Raw genomic sequence first — 8552 nt, 5'->3', positions numbered from 1 at the left:
CTTTTCCGAAAAGTTATATTTTGACCAACTCAGTTTAAGGTTCATGTTTTTCCACATTGAATATTATACTTAAAAACACAAATTTAATAGGTAAAAAATGCTACCTCAAGTTTTATTTGCATTTATTTTATTATTGAATTAAATACTTTTATGGGTTTACCATTAATTCATCTTTATTAGCTTATGTATTTGAACTAATTTAAGACGTTCAGTGAAAAAAACCTATAATTCTCAGGCTCAGTGACAAGTCACTGTCAGTAAACTATTTTTAATCCAAACTATTAAAATTAAATCTCACTTACTATCCACAGTAATGTATAACATATAGTATTTATTGAATGCTGACAATGAAGCATACACTTTGGTAAGGACATTCCTATATCACGTTAAGTCCCTTCAGGCACTTGCCCACTTCTCAGCTCCTCTTGACAGGAAAGCTTATCAGAAGTCCATACTCACTGCCTACAGTTTGTTGCTTCTGTATTTTGTCGCAACCCACCTGAATACAGATGCTGTCTGCCATTTCATTCAGCCATAAGGACATAATCTCCTCATCAACAAATTGAAAAATCATTTTATATTTTTAATATTTCTCCACCCCTCAACAGTCATTCACAAAGTTGAACGGCTATGAAAAAGGATTTAAAAGGCTGTATCACTCTCTTGTCTTCTGTGATTCTACAATTTCATTGTTTATCTCCTCCCTTCCTGGTGGCTTTTCTACTGTATTTTCCTGGGCTACACCTCATTCTATCATGCAGTCAAGATAGGAATGTCCCAGAGATCAGCCTTGTATCCTTTTCTTGCCTTCTACATCTTTCTTCCAGGGCAGGGGGCGGGGGTATCTCATCATAGAATGTAAGCAGTATAAGGGCAATAATTTTTAGCTGAAATTTTTGCAGTGTTGTATTTCTAGCACCTAGAACAGTACCTGGTTCATATTAGGTGCTCAATAAACATTTATTGAACAAATGAATGAGTGATTCTAGCCTGGAAGTACATGTATTATCTATAGGTTGATGGCTTTTAAATGATAACCACTTGCTTAACTTCTTCAGCTGTGAACTCTAGAACTGTGTTTCTGTTTACCTCTCACACCTCCACAGGAATGAGTAAAAAGTGTCTCCAACTTATCATGTCTGAAACACAACTGTTAATAACTCTTACTGTTTTTGTGTTCTAGTCTTTCTCACCATATGACATAGTTACTCAAGTGGAAAACCTAGGATTCCTCCTTCATCCTCTAGCTCACCAATTTAAACCATTGGAAAATCCCTTTAGTACCCTTACCAGTATATTCCTTAATTTCTTCTCACATCTGACAATCTTTTAGACTTTTGGAATCTTTGATTAGGAAGTGTAAGTTAAAATAGTGTGTCATTAATTCTACCTCAACTTATTGGTTTGTACCTTCCACCAACACTAAAATAACTAAATTACAACACTGTTGGTGGAAGTGTAAATTAGTTCAACCATTGTGAAACATTGTCACAGTGTGGTAATTCCTCAAGGATCTAGAAATAGAAATTCCATTTGACCCAGCAATCCCACTACTAGGTATATACCCAAAGGATTATAAATCATTCTGTTATAAAGGCACATGCACACATATGTTTATTGTGGCACTGTTCACAATAGCAAAGATTTGGAACCAACACAAATGACCATCAAAGATAGACTGGATAAAGAAAATGTGGCACATATACACCATGGATGCTATGCAGCCATAAAAAAGGATGAGTTCATGTCCTTTGCAGGGACATGGATGACGCTGGAAACCATCATTCTCAGAGAACTAACACAAGAGCAGAAAGCCAAACACCACGTGTTCTCACTCATAAGTGGGAGTTGAACAATGAGAACACAAGGACACAGGGAAGGGAACATCATACACTGGGGTTTTTTGAGGGGTGGGGGACTAGGGGAGGGATAGCAGCAGGGTGGGGGATAGGGGAGTGATAGCAGCAGGGTAGGGGCTAGGGGAGGGATAGCATTAGGAGAAATAACTAATTTAGATGACTGGTTGATGGATGCAGCAAACCACCATGGCACATGTATAACTATGTGACAAACCTGCATGTTCTGCACATGTACCCCAGAACTTAAAGTATAATAAAAATAAATCAATAAACAAAAATAAAAAATAGGAACATCTGCCTCCAATGTACAATGTACACCCTAAATTTCAAAAGCATATCTGACCCTTGGGAAGCCTCAAGCTCCTCATCAAATGTAATAGAATCTGAGGGTTCTGTAGAAGGCTGATAAGGTCACAGGTTGTCAATGCCAAGGGTTTGCTGTGCTAGCATTAAGTAAGACATTATAAAAAATGTATTATTGATATGAGTTTTAAAATTGTCATCAAGTTACTTCCCTTTCTGATGATTTCTATTCTTAGTTACCAAATATAAATTATGTATTAAATATAATAATAGGGATAAATGCTAAAAACAGAAACAAAAACATCCATAGCCTTTAACTGGGTGTACTTAACTGGCTTAATACTGCCTAGGATTTTTTCTTTTTCTTTTTTTTTAACAAATATACTTTTTCCAGCTTTATTGAACTATAACTGACAAATAAGAATTATATATATTTGACCAGGCACAGTGGCTCATGCCTGTAATCCCAGCACTTTGGGAGGGCTAGGTGGATGGATCACAAGGTCAGGAGTTCCAAATCAAGTTGAACAACATGGTGAAAGTCTGTCTTTACTAAAAATACAAAAATTAGCCTAGCATGCTGGCATGCATCTGTAATCCCAGCTATTCAGGAGGCTGAGGCAGGAGAATCGCTTGAACTCAGGAGGCAGAGGTTGCAGTGAGCAGTGATAATGCCACTGTACTCAGTCTGGCAATAGGGTGAGATTCCATCTCAAAAGGAAAAAAAAATGGTGAAAATGATGTCTTGAGATACAGTATGTATATGTTGTGAAATGATTACTATAATCAAACTAACCTATCTATCACCTCACAAAGTTGCTTTTTCCTGTGATAAGAATGCTTAAGAGCTATTCGTGGGAAATTTCAAGAATTTCTTAATTACTATACTAAATTGGCTTTCCCTCAAAAGTTGAAGAAAATTTTAAATTATGAATACTTTTAGCAAACACAAAAGTAGAATGTACTACAGAAAAATAACTTGTATTTTCACTATCAAGATTTATATTAACTTTCTAACTCACAGGATGAGTAATTATGGAAGAAGTGGATTTAGAAATTATTTTTTGGTGAGGCTCTGTGTCTCATGCCTGTAATCTCATCACTTTGGGAGGCCAAGGTGGGTGGGTCACAAGGTCAAGAGACTGAGAACATCCTGGCCAACATGGTGAAACCCCATCTCTACTAAAAGCACAAAAATTAGCTGGGTGTGGTGGGTACCTGTAGTCCCAGCTACTCAGGAGGCTGAGGCAGGAGAATCACTTGAACCCGGGAGGTGGAGGTTGCAGTGAGCTTAGATTATGCCACTGCACTCCAGCCTGGTGACAGAGCCAGAGCCAGACTCCGTCTAAAAAAAAAAATTGTCATCAAAAAAATTTTCTCAAAAAAAAAAAAGAAAAAAATTTTTATGAAGATGGACAATTATTTTTACTTTATGAAGGCTGTATAAAAACATCAAAAATATCCGGGCGCTGTGGCTCAGGCCTGTAATCCCAGCACTTTGGGAGGCTGAGGGGGGCTGATCAACCGAGTTCAGGAGTTCCAGGTCAGCTTGACCAACATGGAGAAACCCCATCTCTACTAAGAATACAAAATTAGCCAAGCATGGTAGCGCACGCCTGTCATCCCACCTTCTCCTGAGGCTGAGGCAGGAGAATTGTTTGAACCTGGGTGGTTGCCGTGAGCCAAGATCTCACCTTTGCATTCCAGCCTGGGCAACAAGAGCTAAACTCCATCTTAAAAAATAAAAAAAAAAAAAAAAAAAACAAAAAAAAAAAAAAAAAAAAAAAAAAAAAAAAAAAACCAAAGACACAAAAATTACTAGTATTTGGTTAAATTGAAAGGCTTGGGTGATTAATAAAGTACAGAGTTTATCGAGAATAATCAAAAGATATTTTGGAGAAGAAATTTTGGAAATAAATATTTGATTGCTTGTTCTTAATTTTCAAAATTTTGATTTAGGTCTATCTTAAATTAGAAAATAGAAAGATCTAAATATAGACATGGAAACAGAGAGCTAGATGCTTGAATTTTAAGTTATGACTGATCTTGACATAGAGTGAAACTTTACTGATTTTAATTTCTCTAAATCTTTCTCTTAAGAGGAAGATTGCTCTTTCTTTGTTGTCAGAGCATTGTAGAAAGGTGATGGATGAATGCTTATTGTGTGTAAGGACTCATTATTAGAGGTAACTTTTTATAAACTTGTGTTTCATTTTCATTTTACCAAATCCAAATCCTTCTGTCAGTAGTACTAGCTATCGGTAAAGTGAGACAAATATGTTATTCAACCCTAGATTCTGGAAGCTAAGTAATTCATTATTAAGATCATTGATTACAATAGAATCCAAATTTTTGCCCAGATTATGTTCTTATGAAGCTTTTCCTCAAAATAAATGTTCTAGGATAAACCTCATAGGAGAGACAAAATTCACACAAAAGTTATTTTTTCGATATTGCTTAAAAAACAATATTTTAAAATTATGTAAATTGATAAAATAAGAATATTTTTTTCTGATAATGTCTCATGTAAGTGTTTCTGAAAAGTTATTATGAAATCTATATAGAGGTATTACAATAGCTCATTGAGCTATAAAGTACTAATATTTTAGATATCAAACTCTAGTTTATAAATTATTGGCTCTTTCAAAACTTTCTTGATTCCCAAGTCACAACTTCCATTTTCTGTCTGTTTGCATTGCTAAAGTTTAATTTATGCCAAGCCCTAAGTACTTTGCAAGTATTAACTTATTTATAGTTTTGATATCCTGTAACTTACCTTCAATTATCATCCCCTTTTACAGATGAGGATATTGAAAACAGGTGAATAACTTGCCATGTTTGGGAATGCAGTCTGGTTCTAGCACTGACACTCTTAATTGCTATACCTTACAATTAGTAGCATTGTATTTTCTAATTTAAAGATGAGTCCAGACTCATTGTTTATATTAAGGAAGGGAGAATTATGTTGCATAATTCATTCACCAAATCCTTCTGTCAGTAGTCCTAATAAATAACAGTTATTGGTATTTACTTAAGTGTCACTGTGTGCAAGTCTTAGAACCAAGTTCTGGAAGGATGCAAAGATTGGCTGTCCTTACAGAAATCTGGGAACTTAGAGAGATGAGAAATGTCTTCACAAATAGAGATATGAGCAAAATATGAGAACACAGAGAAGACAACAACAAAAAAGTAATCTGAGATGGTTAAAGGGAGTGAGGAGAGGATAAAAGCAATCCATGTTAAGAGGGTCGGGCATAAAAATTGAGGTAACATGCATATTTGAAATTAACCAGAGTATTTCTTTAAAACAAGAAAAGTAGTACAAGAATAAGAAATATAAACCATTTACATTGATTAAATTCTTATTTATCTCCCAAAGGACAAGGGTCAATGAAACTAAAGATAGTTCCTTTTCCCTGTCCTTGAATGCACTCACATAAATGCACAAAGAGAAATAAAATTTTCCTTTACTTAAAATGAGCCATGGGATACATCTTTTTAGGTTAATTCACAGGACAGGGCAAGCTCCACACCATCAGGTAGAGTGGATGAGGCATTTCTAGTATACAGTTAAGACCTGTCGAGACTCCAGCCTGTAGGACACTCTGATGTCAAACTGAAGTGGTGGAAGTATACTTGAGGTCCAAAGAGCAGAGCATAATTACTTTCTGCTTTGTTAGGGTGCGTAAGGCGATTTGCTGAAGTAATAACTCTTGAGTTTATAAGTCCCATTTCATCTACTTGCGTGTATATGAAGAGAGTAAATTATATTTAAAACTTATTATTAAAGATTCTCTTTGAAGTTAAAAAATACCTTTAGCATTCACCTTCAGAAAAACAGTACAAGTTTTTTTACCTTGATTTTGAGAAAGATTTTTTTTTTTAGTAAGGCTTTTTTTTTTTTTTTTAATCACCTACTTACTTTCAGATGGATTGAGGAAAACTTATTTTAAAAAAAGTGTATAAAAAAAGGCTTGCTCACTTATTTATTTATTTGCCCTTCTTTTTTTAATTGTACTTTAGGTTCTGGGGTACATGATGTGCAGATTAGGCAGGATTGTTGCATAGGTACATACATGGCAAACTGGTTTGCTGCCTTCATCCCCTCATCAACTACATCAACTATGTCTGGTATTTCTCCCCTCGTTATCCCTCCCCACCCTCCCATGTATTTATTTTTATGAGTAGAGGCACCAGGACGAACAATCGCCAGTGATATGGTTTGGATCTGCGTCACTGCCCAAATTTCATGTTGATTTATAATCCCCAATGTTGAAGGTAGGGCCTGCTGGGAGGTGATTGGATCATGGAGGTGGATTTCCCCATTTGTGCTGATCTCATGATAGTGAGTGAGTTGTCATGAGATCTGGTTGTTTAAAAGTGTGTAGTACCTCCCCACTCTCTTGGTCTTGCTCCTGCTCCAGCCATGTAAGAAGAGCCTGCTTCCCCTTTGTCTTCTGCCATGAATGTAAGATTCCAGAAATCTTCCCAGAAGCTGAACAGAAGCTGCTTTGCCTCTTGTACAGCCTGCAGAACTGTAAGCTAATTAAACCTCTTTTCTTATAAATTATCCAGTTTTGGGTGTTTATGGCAGTGTGAGAATGGACTAATATAACTAGCAATCCAACCACCAAAAAATTATATTTCCAAAATTTCTTGTTTTCAATTCTGCACTAAGAGCAATCAAGTTGCCCGGCATGTATCACTCACAACAGCAACCTTCTTTTTTTTTCCAGAAGGCTTTCAGAATAGAGAAAAAAAAAAAGTTTTTTTTGAAGTTGAAAATATATGATTACAGAAGCAAATATGTTGGCTGTGATTAAGCCGGCACCTAGAAATTCCTGGTAGCCAGTAACAAGATAAAGAGGATAGATTTTATAACTCCTATAATCTTGTGAAAGATATGGATTACTTTTTCAAAGGGAAAAAATTATGTGTAAGGGACATTGACAAAATATGTAGATGGTACCCAATGATAGTTTTATATGATTTGTCGTATATAGAATCTAGATAAAAAAATCAAGGGAATCACATCAAAATTCTAGCACTTGTAAATTATTTGCAATAAATTTTTTACTTGTCTTTTTTTGGTAAATCATTTATAAACCATTTACTTAGGAAATCTATTATTGCAGGAGGTTTAGTGAATTTGGCCCAAGTTTACAGCTTTCTGGTTTAATTTGCTATGAGGTAGTTCTTAGTCTATCAGACAAACCACTCATACACTCCTCTAAATATTCCCTTTTATTTTGATATGTACCACTTAGAGCTTTTGAAGGGAAACTAGATAGGAGAATGTGTTTATATCAGTAATAAAACAAGGTTTGCATGTAAATTCTGTGTTAGGAATCAATAATGTCTAGCTCTCAAAGATTTATTATAACAGTATAAAGTGCAGCTGTAGAGACAAAATGCCAAGGTTCAAATGCAAGATTCGCCCTCTTTTATTTTTTACTTTTTATTTTTTTGAGACAAAGTCTCACTCTGTCACCAGGCTGGAGTGCAGTGGTGAGATCTCAGCTCACTCCAACCTCCACCTCTTGGCTTCAAATGATTCTCCCACAGCCTCCCGAGTAGCTGGGACTACAGGCATACATGCCACTCCCAGCTAATTTTTGTATTTTTAGTGCAGACGGGGTTTCACCGTGTTGGCCAGGACGGTCTCAATCTCTTGACCTCATGATCCTCCTGCCTCAGCCTCCCAAAGTGCTGGGATTACAGGAGTGAGCCACCGCTCCCAGCCTTGCCCTCTTTTTAGTTGCAGTACTTTAGTGCCCAAGTATCCTATTCTATGAAATGGAGGTGATACTAGAGACCAATATAAGTTTTAGGCAAAGATTAAATGATATGTCACACCTGACTAGCGCCATCTAATTGAGTGCTTTTATTGTCTCAGATAAGTTTCGCATGCTGTTATGACATGAGTCAGACTGAATTCTTTTTGTAGAGGGGAGCTCCCTCCTGTACAGAGGTGAGTGGAATCCCTCAGGGCTTATCTTTTCCTTTAAGAAGCAGCTTGTGAGCTACTCAAATTCCTGAAGATGCATGTGAATAAACGTATAATTACACATTGAAGTACAGGACAGAAATAACTTTACACTGACACTTTAAGGATAAGCCATCTACCTCAGCCATGAGGCAGCTAGTTTTGAAATACTTGACTTTAAATTGTATCAAAATTACCAGCTAAACTAACAAAAGTTAGTCATTTAATCCATTTCTGGAAAATTTAAATAAATTGTTGTACTGGACTAGATAGTTTAATATAGGAAATACCAAGTTTAGGTTTGGCAGAGTTGATATGAGAAATGTTTGAGTTAGCGATTACAGAACCAATAAGACGTGTATATACATACACATACATTGGTATATATATGTATGTGTGTGTAT

General features: G+C 35.9%; 1 non-coding gene across 1 annotated transcript; it reads right to left on the bottom strand.

Moving 5' to 3' along the window:
* Positions 1-6759: 6759 nt before the first annotated feature.
* On the bottom strand, positions 6760-6888 carry LOC119472563. Its single transcript, XR_005201709.1, has one exon. It is a non-coding gene; the product is annotated as a U11 spliceosomal RNA (small nuclear RNA).
* Positions 6889-8552: the final 1664 nt, after the last annotated feature.

The sequence above is a fragment of the Cebus imitator genome, unplaced genomic scaffold, assembly GCF_001604975.1.
Source record: "Cebus imitator isolate Cc_AM_T3 unplaced genomic scaffold, Cebus_imitator-1.0 Scaffold104, whole genome shotgun sequence".
Lineage (NCBI taxonomy): Eukaryota > Metazoa > Chordata > Mammalia > Primates > Cebidae > Cebus > Cebus imitator.
The sequence above is the reverse complement of the archived record's forward strand: the minus strand, read 5'-3'. Positions and strand labels throughout refer to the sequence as shown.